The sequence below is a fragment of the Ranitomeya imitator genome, chromosome 5 (assembly GCF_032444005.1).
Source record: "Ranitomeya imitator isolate aRanImi1 chromosome 5, aRanImi1.pri, whole genome shotgun sequence".
NCBI lineage: Eukaryota > Metazoa > Chordata > Amphibia > Anura > Dendrobatidae > Ranitomeya > Ranitomeya imitator.
Genome location: NC_091286.1, coordinates 473,973,938 through 473,989,150, shown reverse-complemented (window position 1 = coordinate 473,989,150; position 15,213 = coordinate 473,973,938). Strand labels below are relative to the sequence as shown.

General features: G+C 41.5%; 1 protein-coding gene across 1 annotated transcript in view; it reads right to left on the bottom strand.

Annotated features, from left to right (window-relative positions):
• PLD1 (phospholipase D1) overlaps positions 1-15,213 on the bottom strand; it is a 452,191-nt gene that overhangs the window by 328,427 nt on the left and 108,551 nt on the right. The window contains exon 2 of the mRNA XM_069727329.1: positions 10,699-10,779. The gene's annotated coding sequence lies outside the window, so the exon portion shown is untranslated. The remainder of the gene's footprint in view (positions 1-10,698; positions 10,780-15,213) is intronic.

Here is a 15,213-nt window from a genome sequence, read left to right as displayed (position 1 = left end):
CAGTTCAAAAACAGAATGAATGTAAAGTTTGACAATCAAACTAAAATGTTTAAAGACTCATTAGACCTTCTCAGTGACAGGATAGACACATTTGAAGAGAGAATTAAAAAGGTTGAGGAGAGGCCAGATACTGTCCCAAAAGTAAATAGCGACATCACCAGAGAGATGACCAAATTAAAGCATAAGGTAGCGGATCTGGAAGATAGGAATCGGAGAAAATTAGGGGGATCCCTGAGAATATAGGCCCAAATAAATTGGAAGATATTCAGAAAAATAATCCCTACCCTGACTGATCAAGAGCTAGAGATAGATAGAAAACACAGGTTGCGAAAACCGCCCAATATCCCTAAAGATCTACCCAGAGATACACTAATGAGAATTCATTTCTTCAAAACAAAAGAAAAAATTCAAAATTACTTTAAAGAGAATAAAAACTTCCCCGAGCCATTCGAGAAACTCAGATTATATGCCAATCTTTGCAGAGACACAATTGAAGGGAGGAAAGCTTTCCAGAATATCACCATACCTCTCAGAGACAATGAGGTCCCTTATAAGTGGGGATTCCTGCTCAAATTACTAGTAAACTACAGAGGCAACATTGTCACCCTAAATTCCCCAGAGGAGGGCAAAGATTTCTTAAAATCCATTAATATCCCATTATATTCAAGGCACAAAGTTCACCCTGATTCTGAAAGCAAGACATAAAAAGGTTTTGATACATTTATATTGAGTGCTCTAAATGGGAAAACATCCAGGTACAATGCTAAACCTTACCTTAGGATGTTTAAATTATCTGTTTTTGTTAAGGTACCTTCACACTGAACAACTTAACAATGATATCGCTAGCGATCTGTGACGTTGCAGTGTCCTGGATAGCGATATCGTTGTGTTTGACACGCAGCAGCGATCTGGATCCTGCTGTGACATCGTTGGTCGGAGCAGAAAGGCCAGAACTTTATTTCGTCGCTGGATCTCCTGCAGACATCGCTGAATCGGCGTGTGTGACGCCGATCCAGCGATGTCTTCACTGGTAACCAGGGTAAACATCGGGTTACTAAGCGCAGGGCCGCGCATAGTAACCCAATGTTTACCCTGGTTACCATTGTAAATGTAAAAAAAAAAAAACAGTACATACTTACATTCCGGTGTCTGTCCCCTCGCCGTCAGCTTCCCGCACTGACTGTGAGCGCCGGCCGGCCATAAAGCACAGCGGTGACGTCACCGCTCTACTTTACGGCCGGCCGGCGCTGACACAGTGCAGGGAAGCTGACGCCGGGGGACAGACACCGGAATGTAAGTATGTACTGTTTTTTTTTTTTCATTTACCATGGTAACCAGGGTAAACATCGGGTTACTAAGCGCGGCCCTGCGTTTAGTAACCTGATGTTTACCCTGGTTACCAGTGAAGACATCGCTGGATCGGCGTCACACCGGAATGTAAGTATGTACGTTTTTTTTTTTTTACATTTACAATGGTAAATGGGACTTCGGCATCGTTGGTCGCTGGAGAGCTGTCTGTGTGACAGCTCTCCAGCGACCACACAGCGACGAAACAGCGACGCTGCAGCGATTGGCATCGTTGCCTATATCGCTGCAGCGTCGCTTAATGTGACGGTACCTTAAATAACGAGTTCATGTATTTAGTGTATTTAGTGTATTGAGTTTAGGTTCATCAACATAGAGGATGTTGCTCGGGAGAGAGTAACACAGACACTTTTTCCCCAAACAGGTGAAGTTAGGTTCACTGAAGTGAACCCCTTCAAGTGGACATTCCAGTATTACTGTTTATTGTTTATTGTTCTAACTTGTATTAATCATAGATAGGTTTGTTAAGATTTTCCCCACAGGTTTGCAAATTAGGCCGGGTCACTTTTTCCATCCTTATAATTTAGATCAAAATGAGTTTAAAACTGCTATCCTATAATGTAAGAGGACTTAACGGTCCACACAAAAGACACACACTATGGAAAGAAATAAGTAAAAGTCAAGCTGAAATAATTTGTATACAGGAATCAAAATTCAAAGACAAGGCCAACGCAAAATTCTCACATAAAAATTTTCCACATATTTTCAAATCTGACAATGTAAGAAAGAAAGCTGGTGTGATAATCATCAAAGGCCAATTTCATTTGAATTCATAGAGGAGATCAAAGATGTTAACCCCTTCATGACCCAGCCTATTTTGACCTTAAAGACCTTGCCGTTTTTTGCAATTCTGACCAGTGTCCCTTTATGAGGTAATAACTCAGGAACGCTTCAATGGATCCTAGCGGTTCTGAGATTGTTTTTTCGTGACATATTGTGCTTCATGTTAGTGGTAAATTTAGGTCAATAAATTCTGTGTTTATTTGTGATAAAAACGCAAATTTGGCGAAAATTTCGCAATTTTCACATTTTGAATTTTTATTCTGTTAAACCAGAGAGTTATGTAACACAAAATAGTTAATAAATAACATATCCCACATGTATACTTTACATCAGCACAATTTTGGAAACAACATTTTTTTTTGCAAGGAAGTTATAAGGGTTAAAATTTGACCAGCGATTTCTCATTTTTACAACGAAATTTACAAAACCATTTTTTTTAGGGACCACCTCACATTTGAAGTCAGATTGAGGGGTCTATATGGCTGAAAATACCCAAAAGTGACACCATTCTAAAAACTGCACCCCTCAAGGTACTCAAAACCACATTCAAGAAGTTTATTAACCCTTCAGGTGCTTCACAGCAGCAGAAGCAACATGGAAGGAAAAAATGAACATTTAACTTTTTAGTCACAAAAATTATCTTTTAGCAACATTTTTTTTATTTTCCCAATGGTAAAAGGAGAAACTGAACCACGAAAGTTGTTGTCCAATTTGTCCTGAGTACGCTGATACCTCACATGTGGGGGTAAACCACTGTTTGGGCACATGGTAAGGCTCGGAAAGGAAGGAGCGCCATTTGACTTTTTGAATGGAAAATTAGCTCCAATTTTTAGCGGACACCATGTCGCGTTTGGAGAGCCCCTGTGTGCCTATGCATTGGAGCTCCCCCACAAGTGACCCCATTTTGGAAACTAGACCCCCCAAGGAACTTATCTAGATGCATACTGAGCACTTTAAACCCCCAGATGCTTCACAGAAGTTTATAACGCAGAGCCATGAAAATAAAAAATAATTTTTCTTTCTTCAAAAATGATTTTTTAGCTTGGAATTTCCTGTTTTGCCAACGGTAATAGGAGAAATTGGACCATAAATGTTGTTGTCCAGTTTGTCTTGAGTACACAGATACCCCATATGTGGGGGTAAACCACTGTTTGGGCGCACGGCAGGGCTCGGAAGGGAAGGCACGCCATTTGGCTTTTTAAATGGAAAATTAGCTCCAATCATTAGCGGACACCATGTCGCGTTTGGAGAGCCCCTGTGTGCCTAAACATTGGAGATCCCCCACAAATGACCCCATTTTGGAAACTAGACCCCCAAAGGAACTAATCTAGATGTGTGGTGAGCACTTTGAACCCTCAAGTGCTTCACAGAAGTTTATAACGCAGAGCCATGAAAATAAAAAAAAAATTTCTTTTCTCATAAATGATTTTTTAGCCTGCAATTTTTTATTTTCCCAAGGGTAACAGGAGAAATTTGACCCCAATATTTGTTGTCCAGTTTCTCCTGAGTACGGTGATACCCCATATGTGGGGGTAAACTACTGTTTGGGCACATGCCGGGGCTCGGAAGTGAAGTAGTGAAGTTTTGAAATGCAGACTTTGATGGAATGCTCTACGGGCGTCACGTTGCGTTGCGTTTGCAGAGCCCCTGATGTGGCTAAACAGTAGAAACCCCCCACAAGTGACTCCATTTTGGAAACTAGACCCCGAAAGGAACTTATCTAGATGTGAGGTGAGCACTTTGAACCCCCACGTGCTTCACAGAAGTTTATAACACAGAGCAGTGAAAATAATAAATACGTTTTCTTTCCTCAAAAATAATTTTTTAGCCCAGAATTTTTAAATTTTCCCAAGGGTAACAGGAGAAATTTGACCCCAATATTTGTTGTCCAGTTTTTCCTGAGTACGGTGATACCCCATATGTGGGGGTAAACTACTGTTTGGGCACACGTCGGGGCTCGGAAGTGAAGTAGTGAAGTTTTGAAATGCAGACTTAGATGGAATGCTCTACGGGCGTCACGTTGCGTTTGCAGAGCCCCTGATGTGGCTAAACAGTAGAAACCCCCCACAAGTGACCCCATTTTGGAAACTAGACCTCGAAAGGAACTAATCTAGATATGTGGTGAGCACTTTCAACCCCCAAGTGCTTCACAGAAGTTTATAACGCAGAGCCGTGAAAATAATAAATACGTTTTCTTTCCTCAAAAATAATTTTTTAGCCCAGAATTTTTTATTTTCCCAAGAGTTACAGGAGAAATTGGACCCCAAAAGTTGTTGTACAGTTTCTCCTGAGTACGCTGATACCCCATGTGTGGGGGTAAACCACTGTTTGGTCACACGTCGGGGCTCAGAAGGGAAGTAGTGACTTTTGAAATGCAGACTTTGATGGAATGGTCTGCGGGCGTCACGTTGCGTTTGCAGAGCCCCTGGTGTGCCTAAACAGTAGAAACCCCCCACAAGTGACCCCATTTTGGAAACTAGACCCCCCCAAGGAACTTATCTAGATATGTGGTGAGCACTTTGAACCCCCAAGTGCTTCACAGACGTTTACAACGCAGAGCCGTGAAAATAAAAAATCATTTTTCTTTCCTCAAAAATGATGTTTTAGCAAGCAATTTTTTATTTTCTCAAGGGTAACAGGAGAAATTGGACCCCAGTAATTGTTGCGCAGTTTGTCCTGACTATGCTAATACCCCATATGTGGGGGTAAACCACTGTTTGGGCACACGTCGGTGCTCGGAAGGGAGGGAGCACCATTTGACTTTTTGAATAAAAGATTGGCTGGAATCAATGGTGGCGCCATGTTGCGTTTGGAGACCCCCTGATGTGCCTAAACAGTGGAAACCCCTCAATTCTAACGCCAACACACCCCTAACCCTTATCCCAAATGTAGCCGTAACCCTAACCACAACCCTAACCCCAACACACCCCTAACCCTAACCACAACCCTAATTCCAACCCAACCCTAAGGCTATGTGCCCACGTTGCGGATTCGTGTGAGATTTTTCCGCACCATTTTTGAAAAATCCACGGGTAAAATGCACTACGTTTTACCTGCGGATTTACCGCGGATTTCCAGTGTTTTTTGTGCGGATTTCACCTGCGGATTCCTATTGAGGATCAGGTGTAAAACGCTGCGGAATCCGCACAAAGAATTGACATGCTGCGGAAAATACAACGCAGCGTTTCCGCGCGGTATTTTCCGCACCATGGGCACAGCAGATTTGGTTTTCCATATGTTTACATGGTACTGTAAACCTGATGGAACACTGCTGCGGATCCGCAGCGGCCAATCCGCTGCGGATCTGCAGCCAAATCTGCACCGTGTGCACATAGCCTAATTCTAAAGGTATGTGCACACGCTGCAGAAAACGCTGCGGATCCGCAGCAGTTTGCCATGAGTTTACATTTCAATGTAAACCTATGGGAAACAAAAATCGCTGTACACATGCTGCAGAAAAACTGCACGGAAACGCAGCGGTTTACATTCCGCAGCATGTCACTTCTTTCTGCGGATTCCACAGCGGTTTTACAACTGCTCCAATAGAAATTCGCAGTTGTAAAACCGCAGTGAAATGCGCAGAAAAACCGCTGTAAATCCGCGATAAATCCACAGCGGTTTAGCACTGCGGATTTATCAAATCCGCTGCGGAAAAATCCGCAGAGGACCAGAATACGTGTGCACATACCGAAACCCTACCCCTAACCCTACCCCTAACCCTAACCCTACCCCTAACCCTAGTTCTAACTCCAATTTTAGTGGGGGGACAAAAAAATTCTTTATTTTATTATTGTCCCTACCTATGGGGGACAAAGGGGGGGGGGGGTCATTTACTGTTTTTTTATTTTGATCACTGTGATAGGTTTTATCACAGTGATCAAAATTCACATTGGAACGGCCGGCAGATTCGGCGGGCGCACTGCGCATGCGCCTGCCATTTTGGAACATGGCGGCGCCCAGGAAAGAAGACGGACGGACCCCGGGAGGCTCGGTAAGTATAAGGGGGGAAAGATCAGGGCACGGGGGGGGGGGGGGCGTCGGAGCACGGGGGTGGGGTGGATCCGTGTGCGGGCGGGTGGATCCGTGTGCGGGCGGGTGGATCGGTGTGCGGGGGGGTGGATCGCAGTGCGGGGGGGTGGATCGGAGTGCAGGGGGGTTGGATTGGAGCAGGGGCGGTGGGATTGGAGCACGGGGGGAGCGGACAGGAGGACGGGGGAGCGGAGCACAGGACGGAGGGGAGCGGACCACAGATCGGAGGGCTGGGGGGGTGATCGGTGGGTGGGGGCACAAAAGTGTTTCCAGTAATATTTCACCAGTTTTTTAGGTGAAATATTACAAATCGCTCTGATTGGCAGTTTCACTTTCAACAGCCAATCAGAGCGATCGTAGCCACGGGGGGGGGGGGGGTGAAGCCACCCCCCCTGGGCTAAACTACCACTCCCCCTGTCCCTGCAGATCGGGTGAAATGGGAGTTAACCCTTTCACCCGGCCTGCAGGAGCCCAATCCGGCCATGACGCATATGCTGCGTCACAGGTCGGATTGGCACGGGTTTTCATGACGCATACGCTGCGTCAAAGGTCGGGAAGGGGTTAAAAGTAGATATCATATTCTAATTTGTTCAACCAGGAATGTACAATCATCAACATTTACGCCCCCAATACAGGTCAAATAAATTTTCTGAACAAAATTAACAAAAAAGTCATGTCAGTTAAGAGGGGTGCTCTGATTTGGCTGGGAGATTTCAATCTGGTCCCAAACGCTAAGACGGACTCCTCCACCTCAAACAGATATAAACAATTTAGACAATTGGATCCATCATAACAAATTATTTGATATCTTTAGGTGTCTTAACACCATATCAATCGAATTCTCTAATTTTTCTGATCCTCACCAATCAGCGTCACGTATTGACTTAATTTTATCAGATATTTTCACACTTCCCAAGTTCAATAGAATTAACATATAAAGGAAAACCTTCTCGGACCACTCTCCAGTATCAGCTGAAGTACAAATAGGTCACACAATTAACAAAAATCCATTATGGAAATATGACTCTAATCTGTTACACCACCCTGAATATAAATCATCAATAGAAAAATCATTAATAAATTATTTTACAGAAAACTTCCCTACAGACACAACTCGATTCATAAATTGGTGCACCCATAAGGTGGTTTTTAAGAGGTACCATGATACAGATATCTTCCAAAAGGAAAAGAATGTTTAGGACTCAGATCGAGGACCATCAAAACTAAATAAAAGACAAGGAAAATGAGCAAATAAAATTGAACACCCCACCTCTTCTATACAAATCAAAAAACTGATTTACTAAAACTCAGGCAGGATCTCAAAGGAATCATATTTTCATCATACAACACCATGGTCAAAAACTCTAAAATGAAGCAATACTCTTCAATAAACAAACCAGCACGATACATGGTTAATAGAATGAAGAGAACAAGACAATCAAATAGGATCAACAAAATAAAGAACCAAAATGGAATAACAGTATCTCATCCTCAAGACATAGCTAATTCCTTCGCTGATTTTTACAGTAAATTATACAATTTACATTCACAAACTTCTACCCCAAAACCCAATACCTCTGACATTGAAAAATTCTTGACCACAATTGAACTCTCCAAACTGACCCATGACGATTTAGAAAACCTAACTTCTCCATTCTCCCAAGAGGAAATTGAAAAAACCATTCTTCAACTCAAAGATATTAAATCACGGTTTCGGGAATGAATACTACAAAACCTTCACCAAAATACTTTCCCCACACTTACAAAAAATCTTTAATATAGCAAGCTTTTCAGGAAATGTTCCAGAAGAAATGTTAGAATCAACAATTATATTGATCCCCAAATATAATTCCGACCTGACTCTTGTAAACAATTACAGACCAATTTCCCTAATAAATGCAGATTTAAAGATATATTCCAAACTAATAGCAAAAAGGCTCAAATTTTACCTACCGTCATTGATAAATATGGATCAGACAGGTTTTATCAAAGACCGTCAAGTGACAGATGGCACTAGAAGACTAATTAATTCAATCAAATTGATACACTCCTCTAAATTACCAACAGTAATTATAACTTTAGACGCCGAAAAGGCTTTTGACCGCCTAAATTGGCTCTATTTAACATCAGTTCTAAGTAAATTTGGTTTTAATGAAAAATACATTAACAGCGTCATGGCACTTTACTTTAGGCCAAAAGCCAGAATTTATACCCATAATCATTCTTCTGCACTACTTGAAATTTCAAATGGAACAAGGCAAAGTTGTCCCCTTTCTCCACTTCTCTTTATACTGTCAATGGAACCATTGGCGCAATCAATCAGACAAAACAACAAAATTAAAGGTATAAAAACACAAACATGTCAGTATAAGATTGGCATTTTTGCCGACGACTTGATATTTACCCTAACTGATCCTTACGAATCAATCACAGAACTGCAAAAAAACCTTAACGTTTTCTCAAATATTTCCTTATTTAAGATTAACGAAAAGAAATCAAAAATCTTGCCATTTTACTTGAGCGACTTAGAAACAAAGAAAATTGAGAGCTTATTGAAGCGAGGGATTTAGAATACTAAGGAACGATCATCTCAAAAAACCTAAAGGTAATAATGAAGAAAAATCTGGATAAACTCTTAGAGACAATTAACAAAGATCTTAATTTCTTTGGTACAAAAGACCTATCATGGTGGGGTAGAATATTGGTTATTAAAATTTTTATCATCCCTAAAATCTCTTACATACTAAGAACACTCCCCCTAAAAGTCAACATATCATATTTAACTAGTATACAATCTACAATCAATTTGTTAATCTGGAATAAAAAAAGGGCTCGAATACCCACTAACATACTATATAAGTGCAAAGAATTTGGGGGTATAGGCCTACCCAATATAACCGCCTTATACTTATCTAACCTTATTAAGCAGAGTCAGTATTGGTTCATGCAAGAGGATTATCCAAAATGGCTTGATTTAGAAATCACCCACAATCATAATAAACCTCCCAAAGAATTAGTCTTCAACCAGATTCTAAACAGAACCAACCATTCCCACTTTCAACACCCTATTTTCTTTTCCATTATATATGCATGGGACAAACTTTCTAAAAGGAAAAGAGGATCTAACAAGAAAATACTTCTCTACAATACTCCGATAGATATTATTATGCTTACCCAAAACACTGACCCCTCCCCAATGTGGCGAGAGAAAGGGATTCTAAAATTAAGTGACATTCATGATGGGGTTAAATTTATCAGTTTTAGTTCCTTGAAAGAAAAATTTAAAATTCCCTCCTCAGCCTTTCTTCCTTATATAGTACTGAAAGAACAAGCTCAAAATTTTATCATTAAAAAACCAAATATCTCTGAAGCTACTATTAAAAAAAACCCCAAACATTACTTATTTTGGAGTAGTAAGCAAATTTATAGATAGTTCAACGACACAAAATTCAACAAGTTACCACACATGGCTTTTACCTATTCATCAAATATTTGTATGACACTGCAAGAAGCATTTTTGAAAATCATCACAAGATGGTACTTCACTCTGGCTCGCCTCTCCCACCTACCATCGGGAGGGTCTCCCTTGTGCTGGAGAGATTGCGGAGAATACGGGAGTTTACTCCATATGTCTTGGAAGTGCCCAAAAGTAAAACCCTTATGGAAACAGGCCACAAAACTAATTAATAAAATACTAAAAGACAACATCAAAGTCACCCCAGCAATGGCCTTGTTGTCTTTAGAATGGGAAAACGTTGACACGAGCGCGAGACCTATTATAATCCACATATGTTTAGTGGTCAAACAAATCATAGCCTTTCATTGGAAAAATCCAATTTTACCGGCCTTTACTGAAATCATATACCAAATTAATCTACATAAATCTTTTGAAGAAAACTTCGCAATAGCAAACAACTATTATAGGAAATATGATAGGAAATGGAAAAAATGGGCTGAGGTATATACCAACTTACCACATTAAAAGGAAAGGTGACACTTAATGTATACCAGTGAAGGGAATAGATGTTAACCTGTTACTAACTGTTATTAATTTCTGTTATGACTGGACAGCATGTCCACAATGTTTCCCTTACCCTCTTCCCATTCCCACTTCCCTTACCCTCCTCCCTCTTCCCACCCTTACTTCCTTTTAAGATAAACATATTATTACACAATGTTAAATTTAAATTTCAAAATGTTTTATAAAATTATTTGAAAGAGAAAAACGTACAGTCCATCCATACCCAGCACCTCATCCCACCAGAAGATTTATTAACACAGATACATGCCTTCATAACCTCACAGGCATCATACACGTAGGCCTCCTAGACACAGCAATATACCACCATCTGTCTGTCCAAAGTGCAACACAAATGTCTGTTGTTCTACTCCACATGACCACAAGGCAATTATATTAAATTATGATTATATACAACGATTTTCGGGATTAAAAATATCTAATTGTGAACAGAGTGACCTGATAAGAATATTCAAATATGATTGCCAGGTAAGCAAACTTACCTTTACTGAGAAACAGAAGTCTTGTCTGAATGGGGCGACCTTTTTATTTGATGATCATAAGGGTTTTTTCACTGCATACATCTAAAAATGCAAATGTCCAATAATTAGTAATGCTACTCAATAAATTGTCATCATGTTATAAAACTTAAAGCATTTAAACCAACTGTCTCACATTGCAGATTTCACTAGATTGAGGTCTAGAATGTCACTAGAAATTTCAATACACTAGAACTTTCTATATTTAAAAAAAAACTCTAAAATAATTAATTCATATTTGACTGAAACTTTCTCCTACTTCTATTAGGCTCCTACTAACAAGATCTCCCCTAGTTTGATTAGCTTGAAGGCACTGGGAGACACAAACTTTTCCTTGTGCAAGAACAGTATATTATTATTATTTATTTATTTATATAGCACGATTGATTCCATGGGCAGTACTTGAGAAGGGGTTACATACAAATTACAGATATCACTTACAGTACGCAAACTAACAATGACAGACTGATACAGAGGGGAGAAGTACCTGCCCTTGCGGGCTTACATTCTACAGGATTGTGAGGATGGAGACAATAGGTTGGGGGTTGCAGCAGCTCCGGTGTTGGTAAGGTGGTAGCTCCGGTAGTGGTGAGGAGGCAGCGGCGTCAGTGAAGGCTGTAAGCTTTCCTGAAGAGGTGGGTTGGTAGGATCCGAATGTGGTTGGTAGTCGGACATGTTGGGGCAAAGAATTCCAGATTGGAGGATATTCGGAAGAAGTCTTGGAGGCGGTTGGGTGAGGAGCGAATAAGTGTGGAGGAGAGAAGGAGGTCTTGGGAGGACTGGAGATTGCATGAGGGAAGATATCGGGAGATTAGTTCAGAGATATATGGAAGAGACAGGTTATGGATGGCTTTGTAGGTCAGTATTAGTAATTTGAACTGGATACGCTGAGGGAATGGGAGCCAGTTTAGAGATTTGCAGAGGGTGGAAACAGAGGACTAGCGAGGAAAAAGATGAATTAGTCGGGCAGCAGAGTTAAGGATGGACTGGAGAATTGCAAGGGTGTTAGCAGGGAGGCCACAGAAAAGGATGTTGCAGTAATCAAGGTGGGAGATAATGAGGGCATGCACAAGCATTTTAGTAGATTGATGGTTGAGGAAGGGATGGATTCTGGAGATTTTTGAGCTGGAGGCGACAGGAGGTGGAAAGAGCTTGGATGTGCGGTTTGAAGGACAGGGCAGAGTCAAGGGTTACTCCGAGGCAGCGAGTGATGTCGTTAATTGCGATAGATAAGTAAGGTAAGGAAGATCTACGAGATGGAGGAAAGATGATGAGTTCAGATTTGTCCACATTGAGTTTGAGGAAGCGAGAGGAGAAGAAGGAGGATATGGCTGATAGACACTCTGGGATTCTGGACAGCAGAGAGGTGACGTCTGGGCCAGAGAGCTAGATCTGAGTTTCATCAGCATAAAGGTGGTACTGGAATCCACGGGACTTTATGAGTTGTCCCAGGCCAAGTGTATAGATTGAGAAGAGTAAGGGTCCTAGAACAGAGCCTTGGGGGACTCCAACAGAGAGAGGGTGGGAAGAGGAGGTAGTGTTGGAGTGGGAGACGCTGAATGTGCGGTTGGAAAGGTATGAGGGTATCCAGGATAGGGCGAGGTCTTTGATGCCAAAGGAGGAGAGGATCTGTAGTAGGAGGCAGTGGTCAACTGTGTCAAAAGCAGAGGACAGGTCTTGAAGGAGGAGTATAGAGTATTGTCCGTTAGCTTTGGCTGTAAGTAGGTCGTTCGTAATTTTGGTCAGTTGAGTGATGGGGTGGAAACCAGATTGTAGATTGTCAAAGAGCAAGTTAGAGGAGAGGTGGGAGGAAAGTTCAGCGTGGACGTGCTGCTCCTGGAGTTTGGAAGCGAATGAGAGCAGCGATATTGGGCAATTGCTGGACATAGCAGTTGGATCGAGGGTTGGCTTTTTAAGAATAGGCGTGATTGTGCAATGTTTGAAAGCAGAAGGGAAGGTGCCAGAAGTTAGTGATAGGTTGAAGAGGTGGGTTAGGGATGGGATAAGTGTGGCGGTGAGGTTGGGGAGATGGGATGGGGTCGAGCACACAGGTGGTGAGGTGCGATTTGGAGAGGAGACAATTAAGCCCCCCTTCAGTGATGTTGGATAGGGAAGCTATGGGGTTTGGGCATTGGTCTGGTATACAAAGGGGTTGTGGTTTTGGCCCTTTGCAGTCCAATACTTCTTCATGATGCACAGTTCCACCTGCTTTGGTGGTGGCACTGGGCCTCTTACCTCTTGGGCTTCTGTGCCGCAACACAGGTTGCATCAATGGTATGTCAGCCACTGAAGGTCATCAGACCAAAGGCCTTATGGATATAGCAGAACTGTGTTCAGGGGGCTACATGGTGGTACATAAAGTCCTCAAGGTAGTATTCTCTCTGGATACAATGCTTTTTGATAAGAATATAACAATGGAGCAGGGATCTTTTCGCACCGCACAGAGTTCATGAATATCAAACCTTTTACACAATCTGAGTTATATTAAGACCCTGGTTTACATGGTATGGAGCCATAATTGTACCATGTGCTTGATTTCTATGGTTCACCCTCTATTACATGCCCTAGAAAATGACGGCTTCAGAATATAACAGGTAATACTGCGCCCCACAGAAGCTTATAGTGACGAGACTGAATCTGATAAGTGCTGAAGTTCAACAATCGTGGGCCCTGGCAGACAACAGCCATTCCTGCCTAGTTAAAGTTGAACTTTGACTTAATTGCTAAGATTATAGGTGCGATTTCTCCTATATAAAAGACATGATAAACCTAAGGTGTGGCTCCTGACAAAACCACTTCCAGTTTCTCCACGAGAATGCTATAGTTAGTCAGTGCGGCAGACTAAGGCTCTTGTTTATGTGATCTGCCCTTAGTTTTGTGCTAAGAGCGGCAATATAGAAGATAGCTATGATAAATAAAACAAAGTGAATTGTAAGAAAAAGTACCCAAATATATTTTGGATATACAGAATATTGTAAGTAATAAGATTTTTTTTTTTTTTGGATGCACCATGCAGGATTCAGATACATGGATGCCTTCAATGTCTCTTGTACATTTGCTTATTGAATAATTTTATTTTACTACACAAGGCCTCCTCCAGTTTTTAAGCATGTGTTCTATCCATGTTTTTCGCAAATAAAATACATGCCCATGATATGCTGAACAAAAATATAAACCCAACACTTTTGTTTTTGCTCCCATATTTCATGAGTTGAACTCAAAAGTCGAAAATGTTATGTACACAAAAGGCCTATCACTCAAATATTGTTCACGAATGTGTCTAGTGTTAGTGAGCACTTCTCCTTTGTAGAGATAATCCATCCACCTCACAGGTGTGGCATATCCAGATACCGATTACACAGCATGACTATTGCACAGGTATGACTTAGGCTGGCAGCAATAAAAGGCCTCTCTAAAATGTGCAGTTTTACAGTACTGTTGAGGTCTGGGGGGAGTGCTGTCCGGATTTTACTGTTTAATGGGTATTGGAGCCTTAAATTCATTTTTATTTCAAACATGAGAAAAGTATGATGCCTTACTGATGGGAAAAACAGACCAAAAATGGATAAAAATCTGGTGACATTTCTCATCTCAGCACTACACACTGCAGGAGTGTAATCACGTGCCTATCGCATGTTGCATTTGGAGAGCCACTAATGTGCCTAAACTTTGAAACCCCCCACAAGTGACACCATTTTGGAAAGTAGGCCCCCTAAGGAACTTATCTAGATGTGTGGTGAGCACTTTGACCCATCAAGTACTTCACAGAAGTTTATAATGTAGAACCGTAAAAATATAAAATAATATTTTTTCACAAAAATGAATTTTTCTCCCTTAATTTTTTATTTTCCCAAGGTTATCAGAAGAAATTGTACCCCAAACGTTGTTGTGCAATTTGTCCTGAGTACGCTCATGCCCCATATGTGGGGGTAAACCACTGTTTGGGTGCATGGCAGAGCTCGGAAGGGAAGGAGCACCATTTGACTTTTCAATGCAAAATTGGCTGGAATTGAAATGGGATGCCATGTTGCGTTTGGAGAGCCCCTGACGTGCATAAACATTGAAACCCCCCACAAGTGACACCATTTTGGAAAGTAGACCCCGTAAGGATCTTATCTAGATGTGTTGTGAGAGCTTTGAACCCCCAAGTGTTTCACTACAGTTTATAACGCAGAGACGTGAAAATAATCATTTTTTTTCCACAAAAATTATTTTTTAGCCCCCAGTTTTGTATTTTCCCAAGGGTTACAGGAGAAATTGGACCCCAAAAGTTGTTGTCCAATTTGTCCTGAGTATGCTGATACTCCATATGTGGGGGGTAACCACTGTTTGGGCGCATGGCAGAGCTCGGAAGGGAAGGAGCGCCATTTGGAATGCAGACTTAGATGGAATGGTCTGCAGGCATCACGTTGCATTTGCAGAGCCCCTGATGTAACTAAACAGTAGAAATCCCCCACAAGTGACCCCATATTGGAAACT